At 39.9% G+C, this 18,996-nt stretch overlaps 1 long non-coding RNA gene across 26 annotated transcripts in view; it reads left to right on the forward strand.

The window, feature by feature from the left end:
- Positions 1 to 18,996, forward strand: part of LOC135303880 (uncharacterized) — a 184,871-nt gene that overhangs the window by 13,501 nt on the left and 152,374 nt on the right. Inside the window, exon 6 of one of the 26 annotated variants that reach the window (XR_010365288.1) lies at positions 9,183 to 9,692. The exons of the other annotated variants lie outside the window; for them this stretch is intronic. This is a non-coding gene — a long non-coding RNA (uncharacterized LOC135303880). Of the gene's footprint in view, positions 1 to 9,182; positions 9,693 to 18,996 lie in introns of those variants that run through there. 26 annotated transcript variants of the gene reach the window in all.

Genomic DNA, 18,996 nt, shown 5'->3' on the forward strand with positions numbered 1-18,996 from the left:
AATCTACTGTTATTTGATGCTCATCACAACGCAATAATATTAATGGATTTCAGGTTGAGCTAAATGCTTTGTTTTGAGCTTAATGCCATTGTCAGTTGAGTAAATTGTTGCCAAACCTTAATTGCTAGGGCTGAATTTTTCTTCAGCAGGTGTTTGTGTACTGAATGAATGACAATCTTTGGGGGGAAAATAACAGATTGTGTATTTATAGTGTGCATCACAATGGATGGCTGAAAGCAGGGAGCAAGTGGCAGATAAAATGTATGCTGACAATCATGTAATATTTTTTTTTCCTTCTAAAGTATACTCAAAATCACAGTGTTTTCACTGTGCAGGTCTTGAGTTGAGCTGTGGCAGCTTTGTTTTACAGCTTGGTGTGTTTTTGCCTAAAGCACACTGAGGAGGGCCAGGGCTCCTGGTACAGCACTGAAAGGTCAAGCAGGCTGAGGGGATTTCCCACTAAATATATTGTGATTCAAAGAATTCCCAATTACTCTCATTTCAAACTAATTTCTTCTAACTGTGCCATCAAGGAATTGTGCCAAAATTTGGCTCTATGTGGGGCTGAGTGAAAGGTGTTTTTTTAAATTTAATTTCTATTTCTAATGACATGGAATGGGTTAGAATCCAAGGCAAGAGTTGTGACACAACTCAGGGAATATCTTCCATTCTTATGTTTACTTTCTGCTGCTCAAATGTTCTAAAATCTGTTATTACTCAGTGCCTCAGTGTTGTGATTGCACTGCACTGGTGCTGCAATGCTTAAGTTTCTTGTTCCAGATGCCAGAGAACACAGATTATTTTTTTTTTTTAATTCTGCGTAATTTGGAACTCCTGTGTTCTTGTCAATCCCCAGTTCCTCTATATATTAAACATCTATTGTAGTTTCTGTTGAGCACAGTGCTTTTAATTTTTTTTTTTTGGCAGTGCTGTGTATTGCTGGAAATCTGTCAAATGTAAATGCAGCTTTTTGGGAGGTGTATTGGTTCTGCAGGGCAGGAAGGCATTAAAATGCATTCTGGATCATTTGCTCCACCTCATTAGGTAGGCAGGAGCAGTGGGACACTGAGGCAGGAGCTCAGGATGGGGAATGGAACAAGGTTTCTTATATAATTAGTGACGCCTAATGAGGTGGTACCCAGAACACTGGAAGCTTTATCTTACAATATTCATCAGAATGATGAAGGAGAACAATTTTCTCTTTGCTGGTCTGTCACATATGACCCAAAACATTCCCAGAGACTTCACCACACATTGAAACCTACTCTTCATACTCATCTTCTCAGTGCTGGACAGCTAGACATTCAAGAATTCACCTCATCATTGAAAATCAAAATAATAATCTTCTATACATTTGACTGTACTTTCCAGACTCTCTGAAGAGTGTCAGTGAGCTCCCGTGTTTGGTGTAACTCTGTGAATGTAGTGTCGAAATATGAGATAAAATCAGCAAGAATGAATGAGCCTCAGTAGCTTCAAACAAAGATGTGACTGGGCAGGAGGGGCAGAATCATGTCCCTGACCGAGCTTTTAGGAATTTTAGTCTATACCACTGACCTGGTGGGATGAGACTGGTTGAAAACCCGTGACAAACCATGAGGCCACCTCTTATTTTCAGTTTTTCTGGTGTCTGGCTGTAGCTGTGGAAATCTTCTCATGGGGTATGAGACTGGAAAAAGTGTCCTGGATGTTTTGTAGAGACTGTCCTTGCCACCTCGCAGGAAAAGTGAGTAAAGAAAACCTCCTGTGAGACTTCTAGCCTACAGAGGAGCAGAACAAAAGGTGCAAAGTCATCATCATCATCGTCAAGAGATTCCATTTCCTCAGGCAGCACAGGGATTTTGGCACAGTGTCCAGGAGATCCCAGTGTAAAGCACCAGGTCACATCCAGCATGTCCCATATATCAAATCTCCTGCAGGCCAGTGGTGGTGTTCCTGGGACAGAGCCAGGAGCAGGGCGTGATTTGGTGCTGTAGGCACAGCTGGGCAGAAGTCAGGAGCTCCTGATGCTGTTTCCCTGTTGAGCCATTCCATGTCAGCATGGCTGTGTCTCCAGAGGCTCTGGCTCTGTGGCTGGGCAAGGAGATTTGCCTTTGGAACTGGAGGATCAGAGTCCTAAATAATTTTTTGTACTTTGAAAACCTCTCTGAAAATCTTCCCCAGATGAGTTCTGTTGTGTGTTTTCTGAATTTTGGGAATTTGCTTTCCATTGATGCATACCCAGAACCTGCTTAGGACTTTTCTGAAGTGCACTCTGACCTGATGAATTCTTCAAGCTCTGAAATTTTTTGAATGAGCAAAGGCATAGACCCTGTTAGATCAGCAAAGAGATCATCTCAGAACCTCAGGGGCTCTCGTTCTTTCCTAAAGCTAAGGGAAGGCTTGCAAATATGAGGCAATATCAGCAATAGGAGAAATTATTTTCCTACTCTTTGGGGATATTAACTTTATGTCCATTCAACCTTTTTTCTTTGTTATGAATTTCTGATGTCTTACCAATTGCACAAAAGAGGCAGAATATTTTCCTTTGCAAGTTCATCCTGAGGAAGTTGATTAGCATTATTGAAAATCAGTGCCTAATTCTCTCTTTCCTAATTCTCTCTTTCCATTTTACTGTTTGCTGTGACCTGCAAACACCGTGCCTAGGCTCACTAAAATCAGACATTTCAATTGAACTTTGCACCCAGTAGTCTGGCTCAGCAGAATCTCTGGTTAATGTCCTGAAGGTTCCAGGTATTTTCTCCATAGGCCTTTCCAAATGGCTACATGAAAATGAATGTGGTGGCTTTTAAAACACTTTTAATTGAGAAATGAGCTGCCCACTACATTAACACTGCTTAACTGTGTGTATTGATTTCTAACCTGCATGTCATTGGTTGGCTGAGTGTACCAAGGGTACAAAATGTGAAACCTTATTCACTTTTAATAAAAAAAAAGAAGCATTACTTCTCAACAGCAAAAAAAGACATAAAGGAATCACCTTTCATCCCCAATATTTAGAAGTTAAGGCCTTTAAAGTAAGATGTATGGTTATCAGAGGTGAAAACTGTTTGACTTTTTTGCATAAGACATCTAAAATATTAATTCTGTGCCAGCTCTGCTATCCAGAGGAAACATCAAAGGCAGCAGGTCTCATTAGGAGAGCTCTCCTGCCTTTGACACATGTCTCCAACATGCTGGGCAACTTTCAGAGCAGTGGGAAGGGATTTATCATCTTAACTTCCAGGAAGGGCAGCATGAGCTCGGCGGTGAATCTGCTGCTTTGAAATCCCCCTGCCTATTTAGGGAGGTTTAATTGGGATGGAAATGTGCTTGTAGAGAGCACTTTTCCTCCATCACCTTGGCAGGCTCCCCTGTGACAGGTTTCCTGCTTTTTTAATATCAAATATCTCTGATACCAGATACATCAGGTGCCTCCATGGTAAAGGCAGATGTGCTGGCACCCTTGGCATTCCAGTGGACTGGAATTCCCGTGTGCAGAGGAGTGCCTAAAGAATTGCTGCCCATTACTGCCTCATTTTGAGCAGTTTCTCCAAGGAAGCAGTGAAAATCGTGTTCAGTTTGGGTCAATTAGTCCAACCCACATTGTCTTCTTGAGGTCTGTACTATGTTAAAGTTTGAGCACATCATTCTTTCTCACAATGTGCTTGTCAGGTAGGGGTGAGTGGTGGGGTCTCCATTTTAAAGAAAGGGATACAAGAATTAAAGATTATTGTTCATTTTGCTTTGGCGGTTTTTGTGTTTGGTTTTTTGGTTTGGGGTTTTTTTTTTGGTTTTGTTTTTTTTTTTTTGGAGACAGTCTTTCTTATTCATAGCTGCTTCAGTGGAGCTCGGTGATTGATTAATTTGCCAAAATCCCTGATTTTAAGACTAATGAAACTGGCAGTAGAGACAGCTTACTCTGAATGGGAAAACAGATTTTCCTCATGCTCCCTGTGTGCTCCACACCTCTGTAGCTTTATTTTGACTCCCTGCATTGACCTTGGAGAGAGTAACTCAAGGAAAGACACAGTTCAGGCTGAGCTTTCAGAGCTGTTTCTTAGAGAAGCAGAGGCAAAGCAAATAGGAATCACTGAGTTGCAGGAGAATGAAAACTCCATAAATATCTCTATTTTTTTTTTTTTTTGACTAGCATTGTCATTCCCTGTGAATGTGTTTTAGGGTTTCTTTTCTGACTATACTCAGCAGTGACTGGTGACAGGTGGAGAAGAAATGAGCACAAATTACAGGGTGCTCTGTTTAGAAATAAGATAAAAAAATAGCCATATTTTCCTGTGAGGGTGGCCAGACACTGGCCCAGGTTGTCTAGAGAGGGTGTGGAGTCTTTCTCCTTGAAGATATTCAAAAGCCAGTTGATGTGGTCCTGGGAAACTGGATGTAGGTGGCCCTGCTTGAGCAGGGGTTGGCCAAGGTGACCTCCAGAGGTCACTTCCAACCTCAGCCATCCTGGGATGCTGTGAATAAAAGATTGTACACCCTGTGCTGAAGGTGCCACGCTCTTTAATGACAGAGAAAATCGTGTGAGGTTTGCTCCTGGCAAGGTAGCTCATTATCTTCAGGAGTGCTAAGGTTACTATAGGAACCTAAAGGTTTTAGTGGGACTAAATGTGATAAATATACAGTGTGAGCAACATAAAGCTGCATGTTTTTTATTTATGCATCAATATCAAAATTGGTCTGTGTTAACGCTTCTTCGAATCCTACTAAATTACATCCTTTTAAATTAATTAGGCCTCTTTCTTTTCAAATTCTATTGAGCAGAGGGATAGGCCATAATGACAATTGTCTGAAAATAATAGTTGAGAATGATCCACTCACCCTTTTCCATGTGGTGGTGGAGCACTGTAGTGGAGCAATTCCTGTGCTTTGGAAATTCCACAAAACCAAAATTTTTCCTGCTTGTGTCCATCAAAAATTTCTCAGAAATTTTCTCATTCATCTAGAAGTCTAGTCCTAGATTTCTGCTGAAAGACACCCAAAATTGTATCTGTGTTAAATCTAAGCAACCATGTTGTTAATTTGAGCTCTGTTGTGGGTGAAAGCTGCTATACATATGCAAAAGCATCATTGCTCTGAAAATTGGTTCTTTACCTGCTGGATGCAGACTTCCTGTGGCTTTTTCTATTTAAAACAGAAAACAACTGCTCTGCAAATCCTTGCAAGTGTCAGCAGTTTCCATGCATTAAACTTTTCTCACTTCCTGGGAAGATGATGGGATTCACTTTCTGGAAGCCAAAGAGAAAGTAATCATCTTCCTGTATCCCAGGGCTGCTCTGGATCATCCAACTATAGCCACTGAAGACAGTGAAAATTCACCTTTACTGCAAGAGACCTGCAAGACTTTCTTGAGTGAGTGGCTTTAAGAAATGGATAGGAACTTTCTACCAGCCCTTGCACCACATATTAGCAACAGATATTTGAAATTCATTTGGTAGAAGGCAGGAACTCCTTGGGGTGAGTGTCCTGAATGTGCCCCATGAAATCCCTAATATTTCTAGGCATGGGGAAGACTCTGTGGAGACCGGCAGCACTGGTCATTTTCAGCAGAAAAATGCTTTCTGCAGCTGGATATTTTCAGGACACCTTGCAACAGGCAGAGAAAATTTTCCTAGGAACCCGGGGATGTGACTCCGTACAGCCTTTCCAAGTGGTTGGTGTGAGTGGAGGTCTTGGTATTGTTAAATATTCTCTGGGTTTAGTGCTGCTCCAGGCTGCCACACATGGAAAATGCACCCAGAGTTTCATCCCTGGCACTGTAACATCTCCTGCCTTGTCACACCCTGGATGTCATTAGGGAAGTATTAAAACATACCTTTGTGTGTAAAATTGTCAACTTAGCTCATCTCTCAAAAGGTTTTGAATTCTGGACAGCAAAACCAATTAAAATTAAAGGAAAATATTACAGGTGGGTTTTTTTAATACTGAATTTTAGTTTCAAATAGGCACACACTATGTGCCTATGTACTGTCAGAAGAGAGGAGGTTTCTCTAGATTAATTCAGGTGTCTATTAAGAAAAACTTCAGTCCACCTCAGCTTTTCTGGGATATTGCTTATAACCCACCAGTTATTGAATATGACCAGAGTGTCTTCTGTTCTTAGGGAGATGTAATTTAATTCCTTTGTATTGCAGCTACTACTAGGACTCAAAAGCAGCCGTTAGATCCTGCAAAGGGGCCTTTGATACACAAGCAAAAGGAAGTGAAGTATTGATTATAATTTTGATGAAGTTTCCATGTTGTCTTCTCTTTTCAGTTGCTCATGCATAGTGTAAATTGGTAATTTCTGAAATTTGCCTCTCATCGTGTTGCAGTTGCATCAGTTTGACCACAGGCAGTGCTGCAGAAAATATTGAAGAAAGGGCAATGTGAACAGCAGCAAAAAATTGTATTATCAGAGACATGAATATGTAGGAAAAACTCTGTGTGAGCCAGTCTTGGTGCTTCTCACTTGGTGCTTAGTCAAATGCCTTAGCTGGGTGAGGAAAAACTACATCCAAAAATCACAGCATGACTTGTGCATTTTATGAGGAAGCACAGTGACCCTGAGTGTATTTTCCACATAGATTTATCACTCACATGGTCACCTGGCAGCTCTGCAGAGATACAAAGTGAGGGATTGCATCTTTCCAGTGGTGGGAAAGAAAAAAAAAAGCAAATTACAAGTTGTTTTAGGAAAAGTGTTTGTGCCCAAGTAAGTTTGGAAAGTGTGGAATTGCTCCAATTTACCATCTTATTAAAGGGATTTTAGCTTTTGCATGGTAAATATTGCTTCCATTTTTTAAACTGGCAGTAATATTGTCCTGGTTTTGGTGTGCTGCTGTGCATTTTGAGGGTTCCTAATCATCTCTTCAGGTGGGGTTTCAACTTGATCTGCTTCAGCTGTTAAAATGGGAGATCAAACAGAATTTTGAAGGCCAGGATCACTTAAAAAAACCCCAAAAAAACAACAAAACACAAGAAAACCTTGTCCATATTGCAAGTTCAGGTGCTGTAGTGATGGCTGGTGCTGTGGTAGATGTTTAAACTTCAGCACACTTAGCTAAAACTGTGTCTTTTGTTAAAAACATTCTTCCTCTAACACTGCCTTACACTGTGCATTCTAGGATGGAACAGAAGTTGGAGGAAAAGCTATTAAATCATTGCAGGGGGGCAGCATTGTTTGCTGCACTGAAGTTTTTAGCTCTAATTTGAGTTAAATTTCAATTTCCCTTACCATGGGGTTTCGGCTGCACCCCTTGGGAGATTATTTCACAGTACAATAACTCTACAATGTTTTGTTGATATCTTCCCTCTTAATTTCATCCCATTTTTTGCTGTTATAGCCCTAGCTATCACACTAAACAATCCCCCTTTTTCCTAAGTGGTTGACTCATCAAATATTTCTGGACAACTACTTTCCCCCTTAGTTCAGTTGTTGCTTAGTTAGTATCTAATCTTAACATTTCTGTGAGGATTTATGTTTAAGCTTTCTGTGGTTGGTTTTTCTTTTTTCTTTTTCCTTTAAAAAATTCTTTTCCTGCCATCCCTGGCACCCTTATTTGTGAACAGCCATTTCTGAGAGCTTCAGAGCATTTGCATTAGCTGGCCATAGGTTCACCTGCTCTATTTTTGTAGCCCTGCCATGCCTCCATTTGGGTTTCTTTTTCTCAGAATAACTGCTTTCCAAATTTTTCTTTATTATTTCAGTCCTGATTTTTTTTCTTCTTAGGAAATTCAGGAAATGCACGCAATTAAATGACAAAGTGTTTGTTGAATCTTGTACTTTTTGGTTTTTCTGATGTCTAGCTATAACATGGATGAATAAATTAACATTTGCCACTTTGCTGTTCTTCAGACTGCTGAAATACTGCTTAGGATTCTCCCAGCAGTTGAGACAGTAAATAAAACAGACTTGTGATGTGCCACTAGATTGGTAAAATAAGGACTATGTGGTTGTGAAAACTGCCTTGAAAATATCAGTGAGACTGATACATTTTAATCTCTCCAAATAACTCCCCTGTAGAAAACTGTGCCTTTTGGAAGAAAGGGAACACAATTGAGTCTGTGAATATAATTAATAGAAGCCTCACATCCCTTGTGGGTTCATATAAAATGACTCTTTAGGAATTTTTTTTGTGAGTCTAGCAATATTTCTTCTGTTGCTAGAGGCAGTTAATGATGTAAGAGTCTCAGCTTTCATTTTTAAAAGGATTTGTCTTTCAGGCTTAATTGACTGCTGAGGAAAGTAGAAAATATGACTCTGGAGTTTCCAGAAATGCAGATAAGATAAAGATGACTGAAACCTTTTTTCTCTTTAATTTACTGCTGCTTAAGAAAGTTTCACATCATTTAGATTGACCTAAATTCTTCCATGTGACTTCACAATTATGGGAGTATTTGGGTCCTTTTCTAGCTTGGCTTAGAAGTAGGCAAGTGGCTCCATGTCCTTGTAAGGTGTGACCCTCTTTAGTCACAAATCATGACAAATTTCTGTGCTGAAAGCAAAAGTACTCAAGCAGGAGACACTGTTTTGCCCCAACAAAACTTCCTGACTTATTTACCAGGATACATTCCTGCTCCTCACTCAGACTCATCAGGCTCCTTCCTGGTATTTCCCTGTTATTTCTCAACACAATTCCTTGAGTCAGATGGGGATAGGAAGCATTTGGAATGGTCACCACGATGGGATGACAGCAGGATGATTTTAGGCAGGTTTGTGGCTCAGCGTGTCCTACATCTGATGTGCTCTATCCTTTCTGTGCCATGAAAGTCTCACACATTTTTATTTGTTGGATCAGTTTCCTCCCTCTCTTTTGCCTCTGGGATGAATCCTCTCTTTTGCCATGGCAAATTTTTCCTGCATTCAGACTAAGTGAATAACTAAACAGTTTAGTAGGCTGGAAGAATATGTTTTTTCATCTTTATGTAACCCATTTGAATATACACTATCTTTTTATAAGATATTTTATCCTGAGTGATAAAAAGAAGTATGAAAAATGGTGGAAAAAAAGAGATGAAACTAAAAGGAAATGATTTGCACATTCACAAGATTGTGGCATATAATGTTCCTATAATGTAAACATTCTTTGGCACACTATTGTGTGTTTTACACACAAATTGCAGCTTGTATGTTTGGTTTTTTTTGCAGTACTAACTGGGTGACATAATTGTTCCATTAGTAAAAAGCTGTGTTGTTTTTCTAGGGAAAAGTTTTTAAGACCATCTACAGCAGCTTGTGTCGTGCATTGCAATTTTCTCAGCTACGTGATGGACTTTGTGCAGCTTTCAAAGGACAACATGTCATGGTACAGAAAATTCTCTCAGTCTGTGATTAGGAGATGACTGAATTCCCAGAGCATGAGCCACACTTAGGGCTGTCACCTTCCACTTGTGAAGCTACAGGAAAAAAGACCTGGTGTAGTCATGATCCAGTTCAAAAGGCACAGGAAGCCACACATCAAAACTGTTGATTTTTATATCAGCAACATTTTTACTATATCAATCTTTTCTGTTATCAGATGTGCTCATCTTTCCCCAATTGCATTATTTGTTGTTTATTGAAACAGTTTGTTGCCCTGCCATATCCTCAGTTGTTTTTTTTTTCCTCAGAATAACTGCTTTCCAAATATTTTGTTATTATTTCGGGTCTGAATTTTTTTCTTTTCAGGAAATTCAGGATGCACACACAATTAAATAAACAAGTGTTAGCTAAATCTCATGCTTTTTGGTTTTTCTGATGTCTTGCTATGACATGGATGAATAAATTAACATTTGCCACTTTAGTGTTCTTCAGGACTGCTGAAAGACTGTTCAGGATTCTCACATCAGTTGAGATAGTATTTGGTGGCTGAGTAGAACTGAAGCTTTGTGCACCTGTCAATTACAGTAGTCAGATAAGTGGTTTCAACCTGGACAGGTTTGGACAGATTAATTATTGAAGAGTTGGCTTCTCCATCTATGTTGGACAGCAGATGCTAATAGAATGGTAACAGCATGAAATGATGATCATAAATATCTGTATAAAAAACCCCAGGTTTTCAAAGAGCTTTTTAAAACAGAGATAGGAGGACAACACTAAAAATATTATAAGAACATCTGTAGAAAAGCCCCAGAAGACTAAGAAACTATAAACTCATAAAGGTAATAGAAGAGCAACCATTGTTAATAGCAAAGTTTATTAATAGGAAAAAAAAAATAAGGGAATGGCTAAGGAAATGACCCAAAAGCATAGGCCTGAATCTTGGAAATTAAGCATTTAATAAATGGTGAACTTGTTCCATGAAACAGTATTTGAAAATTAACAGTGATTTGAGATAGGCATTGAAATTTGAGGATTCTGTTAAAAATACATGTGCCACAGGACCCCAGTATCATGAAGAATTCTAGATTTGAGTCTCTATTGCTCCTCAGGTACAACTGGTGACAGTAAAACACACATGCATGGAAATGCACTTCTACTGTTACAAGACAATGTTGGAAATGCTCCAGGTTTATGCTGGTTTTTGTGTTTTGTACAATCACCACAGGATCTGAGGTCCTGATCACTCCTGGAAAAGGTGCTGTCCATCTCCAATATCACTGCCTGGTGCATCCCTGCTGGGGCATTTTTGGCACAAAACCCCCCACATTTTTGTGCTTCAAACAGGCCAGTCTGTTTCAGGGCTTTGATCTGTGCATCAAAACTCCCTGCAAACACTTCTTTTCCCCATTATTGTGAAGTTACCTCAGTTACTGAGACGACCAGAAACCCCTTTGTGTGAGGAGCTCTGGGGGCTGTAATTTGTGCTGGCACCTGCAGGGCTAGAAACAGAACAGATCTTCTGATTAAAACACGGATAGTTGTGTGGTTGTGGGAATGGCACCTACTTGCACAGATGGGTAAAGCAGGGACACCACAAAATAAAGAGATTAAGCTGCAAACAGTGAGGGGGTTATGTATGAAATCCTAATGAATATTCATATCATAACTGAAGTGACTGCTGACACTGAGTGCTAATCCTTCTGCAAATAACAATTAGCACAGAGGTTGTATAATGGGTGCTGATTTGCACACAGTAGCAAGAGCTAAGAAATATCCTGGTTAAACAAAGGCTTTTGCATCTGCAGAGAAATCCTGCACTGTGAATCAGATTGCAAAATGATGAATGACATGGCAGTTTCTGACCAGGTGCAAATGTGAACAGTCCTGCTAAGTATTATCTAAGAAATTGTTTGTTATCTAAGTATTATCTGTTATCTAAATACCTGTACAGAAACCACCAGTAAGAACACACTGCTACAGGATTCAACTCACTCACTGAATTCAGCTGTAATAGAAGTAGCATTATAGAAAGAGGAATTCAGTTTTCGTGCTTACCTCAAGAGATGTTTGGGAATGAGAAATACGGCATTTTAAAACAAAATCTGGTGCAGAAATAACAATTATTAATGTGCAGTGTATGGTTTGTGCAGGAAGCTGGGTATGTGTGGTGGTTTTACACACCAGAGCCACTCAATCAGCTCCTGAACAAATAGAACCATTAACTAAAATTCCACAGATATTGCAGATTTTGATGATATTTTTGTTCCTCTAAAAAAAAATTCCAAAAGATCTGTGTAGATCAGCTCCTAAATGATTTTGAGGAGTTATACAGGTGGTGTGCAGTACTTACTGTTACTCATGGAGCTGGTGTGGAAAATGAAGCCCCATGCAATGTGCTCCATTATGAAGACACACTTTTAGGCTGGCAGCTGTAGGTGGAGCAGATCCTTTGGAACAGGTCTAAATCTGAGAGAGATTGACCCAAAGGGCCCTTGGTGTGTCCTGTGTCACACTGTTACCAAAAAAAGGAGATAAGGAGTGTAAGAAAGACAGAAGAAGTCAAGTGCTGTGCTTCCCTCTGAAGAACACATCAGTTTAGTGGCTCATCTGAATCATCATGCTTCATAGCCATGGAGGGATGAGATCTCTTCTCCATAAACTTATTTAATCCCTTTTGGAGCCCCCTTCAGTACTCACAGTGTCTGCAGCTGGTATCTCAAGCACTTGAGCATGTTTGGTTTTAAGTCTTTCATTTATTTCCCCTGGCTTTTTTTTTTTCCTTCTTTTTTCAGAGAGTCCACAGGTGAGTTAAACCAGTTGTGCAGTTTGTGCATAAATTAGTTAAAACACTGAGGAATCAACATATTCATGTATTTGAGTGATTCACTTGAGTCTATGCGTGCTGTAAGGAAAGAAAAAAACCTTGTTTTCTTTAGAGAAAGATCTGTACAAACAGACATTAATTCTGTCATCTTCCCTTCCTTCTGCTCCCTGCCAGCTCCCTGTGCAGTTCTGGTACCTCTCCTGCCCCTGTGAAATTAGTCTAATTATCAGTTAATGATTGAAACTGACAGTTCAATACACGTGTTCTGACGTGCTGCAGACTGCTAATTTTTAGCAGCATGGAATCAGTGCACAAGGAAAATTTGACAACAAAATAGAAACATGCTGAGAAGTTATTGGGCCGTGAGAAGTGAAGTTTTGAGGCAACTGAAACTTATTCCTTTGAAACTGGCTATGTTTCCCACTAAACCAGGGAAAGGTAAAACTGAAACTGCTCTTTTTAATCTATTTTTTTTTAATTAACAGGCTGTATCATGAGGTAATTAGGTATTACTTACAAAAAAGAGAAGAGAGATGTAATATCATCATATCAGGCAGCTTTCCCAGTGTCAGATATAAGAGAGCCAGGTTTGTACCTCCCACCCACAAAATTAGGGTCTCAGAGTAGCTTTTCTACTCCCAGCTTGAGCTGTGAATTTAGAACTGTTGTCAGGCTGTGAATCAATTTTAACTGCAACTTCTGGCATTAAATCAGCATCAAACATGGGCATTATGTGTTATTTTAGTGTGGGCCATTAGTAGTCATACTACTTTACTTCCTGGATGAAAGAATTTTTGACAACTGATATGAAATTATGTTGTCTTCACCAATGGATTTTACAGAAATAAAAAGCCAGTGAATATTTTAAAAATCAACACATGACAAAATAGCTGGGAATTTTCATGTTCAATCTAAAGCTGTTCCCTGTTTCAGGTGGTTCCTAATAAAAAGGAATGCAAGGCCTTAATTAACTGGGTGCTACAAATGGATTTCTTACAGCCACATGCTTTTAAAAATCAGAAATCAAGATTTCAGATCTGTGTTTGACAAATTTTATTATAAATTTTATGATCATGTTTTTCTTAAATGTAAAGCTTGAGAAAAAAAGGATATAGAATCTCAGACTTTTCTTTAAAAAATAAATTGATTCATTGCACTGTAAGCAAGTTAAATGCAATATTCATCCTATGCAGATGCTAAAAAATCCTTGAGATTTCATTTTCTGATCTGTGCAGAAAGTTGGGCACTTTGGAAATTTTTTAAAGAAATTCTCCAGGTAAAGGAGGATTCAGAGTAAGTCTCAAGTGTCACTTGCAAAGGCACAAGAAGGAACCTCAAGGGACAGCCTGTTGGCCAAGTTCATTTCTAGGTATTGTTAACATAACTGCTTCTCCAGTAGTGGCTTGTATTAAATTGGATGTCTTTGATCCAAATGAAATAAAATAGGAAACACCACTTGGTAATTTCTATGTAAGAAATAAAAAGCTGAAAACTTTTTGCATACCAGTAAAAAAAAAATAAATTATATAAGTGACAATTTTTCAATCCTTCTGTTAGCCCAGAGCTTAAGCCAAGTTCTTTAAAAAAAAATATTAAAATGTGCATGTCACAAATATGGTTCAACATTAAAGTGAATTTATACCAGCGAGTTGGTATGGAGCTATCTTAGAGGAAATTCTATGCCTTAAATTTTGGCTGGGGAAAACATGCTGTGTTTTAATGCTACCTGTGTAAATCAGAGCTGGGGGGAAATGTTTTGAATGACCTCTTGAAACAGAAGCTGCACTTCTGCTGTCTTTATGACACGAATTTATGACAACTGGTGTTAAAGGCTTCAAATCAGCAATGATACAAATATCCTCATTTCAACTTACCCAGACAAAGAACAAAACTGCCTAGATGTATTTAAACAAAAAAAAGGCTGAAATTGCCTCAAGGAAGTTAATTTCAAGATAAGAGCAAAATGCTGAAGTCAAATTTGCTCTGTGCTATCAGTAGGGTTGAAGTCGTGTAGAGACATGAAGTAAAAAAATTGTTATTTCAAGAACTAATACCATAAGGAAAACAAAGCAGATATGAAAGTAATCTTTCAATCAGGAATTTTCTTTGCTGAGATGTATCACCTTATGCAGGCACACAGGAAGAGATTGCTCTTGCTAAAATATGATGATGTTTACAAATTACTTACTGGACATGACACAATATATCTGACAACTTCCAGGCAGAGTGTAAATGTGAAATATGATGTTGAGGCAGGCACACACTCATGGAAAGGACACTGCCCCTTTTCACTGCAGTGCCAAGAACGTGTTTAACTGAGCTTTGTGATGAAGCCCAGATAAAGCACTGTTGCATTATTTCTTACAAAGGAATGGAAATTAATTAACAGAGTGAAAGCAGTAAAAAAAGCAGATTTAAAAGATAATAATGATGATCTGTGCTCTTTCCCACTGTGGTTTCAGGATGTCTGGAAGAAGGCCAGCATGGTGCTGTTTCTCATGCCCCTTCAAGGAAATGCATCTTCTCACTCTGCCTTTCTCACCTGGCTCTTTTGTTCCTCTGACAAACACTGGAGTAGGTACAGAGAGCAAAAGAAAACAAGACCAAACAGCAATTATCTCTTTAGGAGAAACAGCCCTGTGTGAGGTGCTGCTGGACAACACCAGCCAAAAAGATAGAGTGAGCTCAGACTGAGCCTTGGAAGGCATGGCTGATGGTGCTTGACATCTGTGTGCAGAGATCAGGGATTTTTTTCCCAGGAAATGCCATGGGTGAGGCTCAGACTGAGCCATGGAAGGGATGGCTGATGGTGTGCAGAGATCAGGGGTATTTCCCCAGGGAATGCCATGGATTTTTCCCAGGGAATGCCATGGATGATGATGAGACTGAGCCTTGGAAGGGAAGGCCGACAGAGCTTTACTTCTGTGTGCAGAGATCAGGGATTTTTTCCCCAGGGAATGCCATGGGTGAGGCTCAGACTGAGCCCTGGCTGATGGTGTGCAGAGATCAGGGACATTTTCCCAGGAAATGCCATGGATTTTCCCCAGGGAATGCCATGGGTGAGGCTCAGACTGAGCCTTGGAAGGGAAGGCTGATGGTGTGCAGAGATCAGGGACATTTTCCCAGGAAATGCCATGGATTTTCCCCAGGGAATGCCATGGGTGAGGCTCAGACTGAGCCTTGGAAGGGAAGGCTGATGGTGTGCAGAGATCAGGGACATTTTACCAGGAAATGCCATGGATTTTCCCCAGGGAATGCCATGGATTTTTCCCAGGGAATGCCATGAGTGAGGCTCAGACTGAGCCTTGGCTGATGTGTGCAGAGATCAGGGACATTTCCCCAGGGAATGCCAAGGCTGAGGTGTGGAGCAGGGCACTAAGTGGCTAAACCTGCCAGTGGAAGGGGACAAAGAGCTCCAGCCGGGCTGCTGCTGTGTCTGGCAGCCCCCGTGGCTGCTGGGCTCATGTTTTGTGCCTGCCCCAGTTGTAACCAGCCCAGCACTCCCCTGGGGCTCCCCACGAGGAGCAGCTTGCTTTGCAGGAGCCCTGAGGAAGATCAGGCCCTGAAGGAAGGGATGCTCTGGAGGTGGATGTTGCTCACTTGTGCTGCCTGCACACGAGCGTTTCAGATTCAGGTGGTGACATCTCATTTTTCAGCATCTTGATTATTTTAGTGGGGAAAATCCATAAAGTTCAGACATATCTTTCCTGTTTTGCCCACATTGGAGGCCCACTTACCTCACAGTGGCAGGAGCTTGTGGCAAGCTATCTGTTGCCAGGCCTATCCATAAAATATTTTGGTTCTGGAAGATCATAGGGATACCTAACTGTTCTTTTTGAAGACTTGTGCAATGTGAGAATCCTGTTCACCTTGCCAAGACAAATTCTGGAATGGGATCTCCAAGTGTGCTTTCTCTCACCTCCCTTTTGATGTCTGTGTCTGATATCTAGGTCTGAGCCTGTCGCCTCGAGCTGCCTTCAAAGATAGGGAAAAGAAAAAAAAAAACATTCTTAAGATATGGTTAATTTAAGTGTTCCTTTTTTTCCCTGCTGCCTATTAATGGAATTTAAAAGGAAGAGCTGAGATGAAGACTTTTTTTCTTTAACTATAACTTTTTTTTTTTTTTTTTCCATTTTAGATATCCACATTTGGCCAGATGAATTTCATAGTGCAAGGCACCAGCAATATCCATACTTTCTTCTTTACTTTTTTTTTATTTTTGAACTGGAAATTTTGGCCTGCAGTAATGATAACACACATTAACCCAGCTGTTTGATATTCTTCATATCTGATGAATTATTAATTCGGTGGATAAGTTCTTTCAGAGAATTCCATCACCACTGAATAAGCTATTGGAGAATTTCTTGTTGATATTCCATCATTACAACTTTTTTTTGCACAAATTAGTCAAAAGTATGGATCACGCAGTGCTGATAGTACCTCTGGTAATATTTTGCTGTGAGTGATATGTTGACTTATGCACTAGAAAAGTCTTGTTTAGAACTCATCTGTTAAACAAACAGACAATATGAAACTCTTTAATTTAGTAGGTCCTAAACCACAATATTCTCACAGTTATGAAATTTAAGCATTGGTCTGTGAATATCTATGCTCAATAGCATGCCAATTGATGTAAATAAAGCTGGTACTGACACAGAAAATGAACTTATTGAGGTGTAGCACCTGTCTGATCTGACCAATGCACAGCTTTGAGCCACACAGTTTGATAAGGGTGTGTGGTAAAGTGGGCTTAGAAAGGACATCTGCTGACCCAAAAATTAAAATTGGGACACATTTTCTTGTGTGTGTGAAAGTGCTGGCATTGTAGTAGGGCTGCTCTGTTTATATGGACTGCAATCCAAGCCTGGCATGACTGGGATTTATGTTTTATAAAATAGAAACATAAATTGCAATGCAGTTGGAGAATGTAATTAATTGTATTTCTTTCTAGGGAGCAAGTCACTCAGAGCAGGGCCTTGAACAACTTCATAGTAACCATCCAAATAGCAAGAAGAAAACACACATGCAAAGATTTTCCATAGAGTTAGCTACAGGTGCAGTTTGTAAAAATGCTGGAGCACAAAGGATGACAGTGGAATGTAGATGTGGAGTGTTTCCAAACCCAGAGAGTTTCATCAGCAATATGTGTTAAAGATGGAAGACTCAGCAATGTGTGTTAAAGATGGAAGACGTTTCTTCTGAGCAAATACATGGAAATCTCTTTCTTTCTTTCTTTCTTTCTTTCTTTCTTTCTTTCTTTCTTTCTTTCTTTCTTTCTTTCTTTCTTTCTTTCTTTCTTTCTTTCTTTCTTTCTTTCTTTCTTCCTTCCTTCCTTCCTTCCTTCCTTCCTTCCTTCCTTCCTTCCTTCCTTCCTTCCTTCCTTCCTTCCTTCCTTCCTTCCTTCCTTCCTTCCTTCCTTCCTTCCTTCCTTCCTTCCTTCCTTCCTTCCTTCCTTCCTTCCTTCCTTCCTTCCTTCCTTCCTTCCTTCCTTCCTTCCTTCCTTCCTTCCTTCCTTCCTTCCTTCCTTCCTTCCTTCCTTCCTTCCTTCCTTCCTTCCTTCCTTCCTTCCTTCCTTCCTTCCTTCCTTCCTTCCTTCCTTCCTTCCTTCCTTCCTTCCTTCCTTCCTTCCTTCCTTCCTTCCTTCCTTCCTTCCTTCCTTCCTTCCTTCCTTCCTTCCTTCCTTCCTTCCTTCCTTCCTTCCTTCCTTTCTCTCTCTCACTTTTTCTTTCGTTCTGCTACTCCTTTCCTTTTTCCTCTCCTCTTTCTAAAAAATTAATTTCCCACAGTTAAAATTTAGCATGTGTGTCATTTGACACTTTCAAAGCACTTGCTCAGAATGACAGGTGTCATTAGGACTTAGGTCTTCTAATTCTTAATTATGCTTGTGAATGAAAGATTAATTGGTATATAAAGTGTTCTGAAGACTCCTACCGATACAGAAATATCTGTATAAATATAGAATTTTAGATATCCTTTGAAAAGACAGCAGTTCTGTAGATATCTTGCATTTCCCAAAGGATGCTCTGCTGTAATTTAAGGGTTCCAGACTTCAGTCTTTTTTGATTATAGGAATCTCTTTTATGGTGACCTTTGCATGCTTGCCTCTGGGCATGAAATAGGATGCATTTAACATCTTCTTCCCAAATTTTCTCCTCTGTGTTCCTTGCTCTGGCAGAACTTTTCAGTACCTCTGTAGCAACAGGTTAAGCATTTTGTTTTAGATTTATGGTGGGATCATGGATCAGCTACCTGGAATGTGTTTGTCACTGAGTCTAGAAACAGGATTTCCCAGCCACTCTTTTCCATCATACATATGATTTCTTCCCATATCATATCATTTATTTTGTGTTTGGGACTGCCATATCCTGGTTAATTCTCCTTTCCAATCTATTTGTTCACTACAGGTGTCAAAATTGCAGAGCTGTAAATTGGATTGAAAAAGGTTTCCTTGGACTGGGTCAAAAGTGAAACACAGTCATTTGAACGGGTATATGATGATAATATGTATGATATGATAGTATGATGATAATGTTCCCCAAATGAAGGGAAGTAATAATTTTTTCCTATTTATCAGTTTTCCAAAAGAGCGTGGAGGTTTCACAGAGCTGTGCAGTCCAGCAGAGTGGATTGGGTGTGGCAGTGGAAAGCTCCTTCACTGCACAAATTGCTGTGAGATATTTTATTGGCTAAGACAGACAAGGAATTACGGTGTTGTCTTAAAAACTGCCACACCTGAGTCAGTCCCTGCTGCTTCTTTCTCCCTGCAGTTAAGCTCTGAACCTCCAGGCATCCTTTAAACTCTTCCTCCAAAATTACTTCTCCAGGGATTTCAAATTACTTCTGGGGTTTCATTCTAACCAAACCTGGTATCCTGCTTTTGGGGCTGTGTTGT

Source organism: Passer domesticus, chromosome 6 (assembly GCF_036417665.1).
Source record: "Passer domesticus isolate bPasDom1 chromosome 6, bPasDom1.hap1, whole genome shotgun sequence".
Lineage (NCBI taxonomy): Eukaryota > Metazoa > Chordata > Aves > Passeriformes > Passeridae > Passer > Passer domesticus.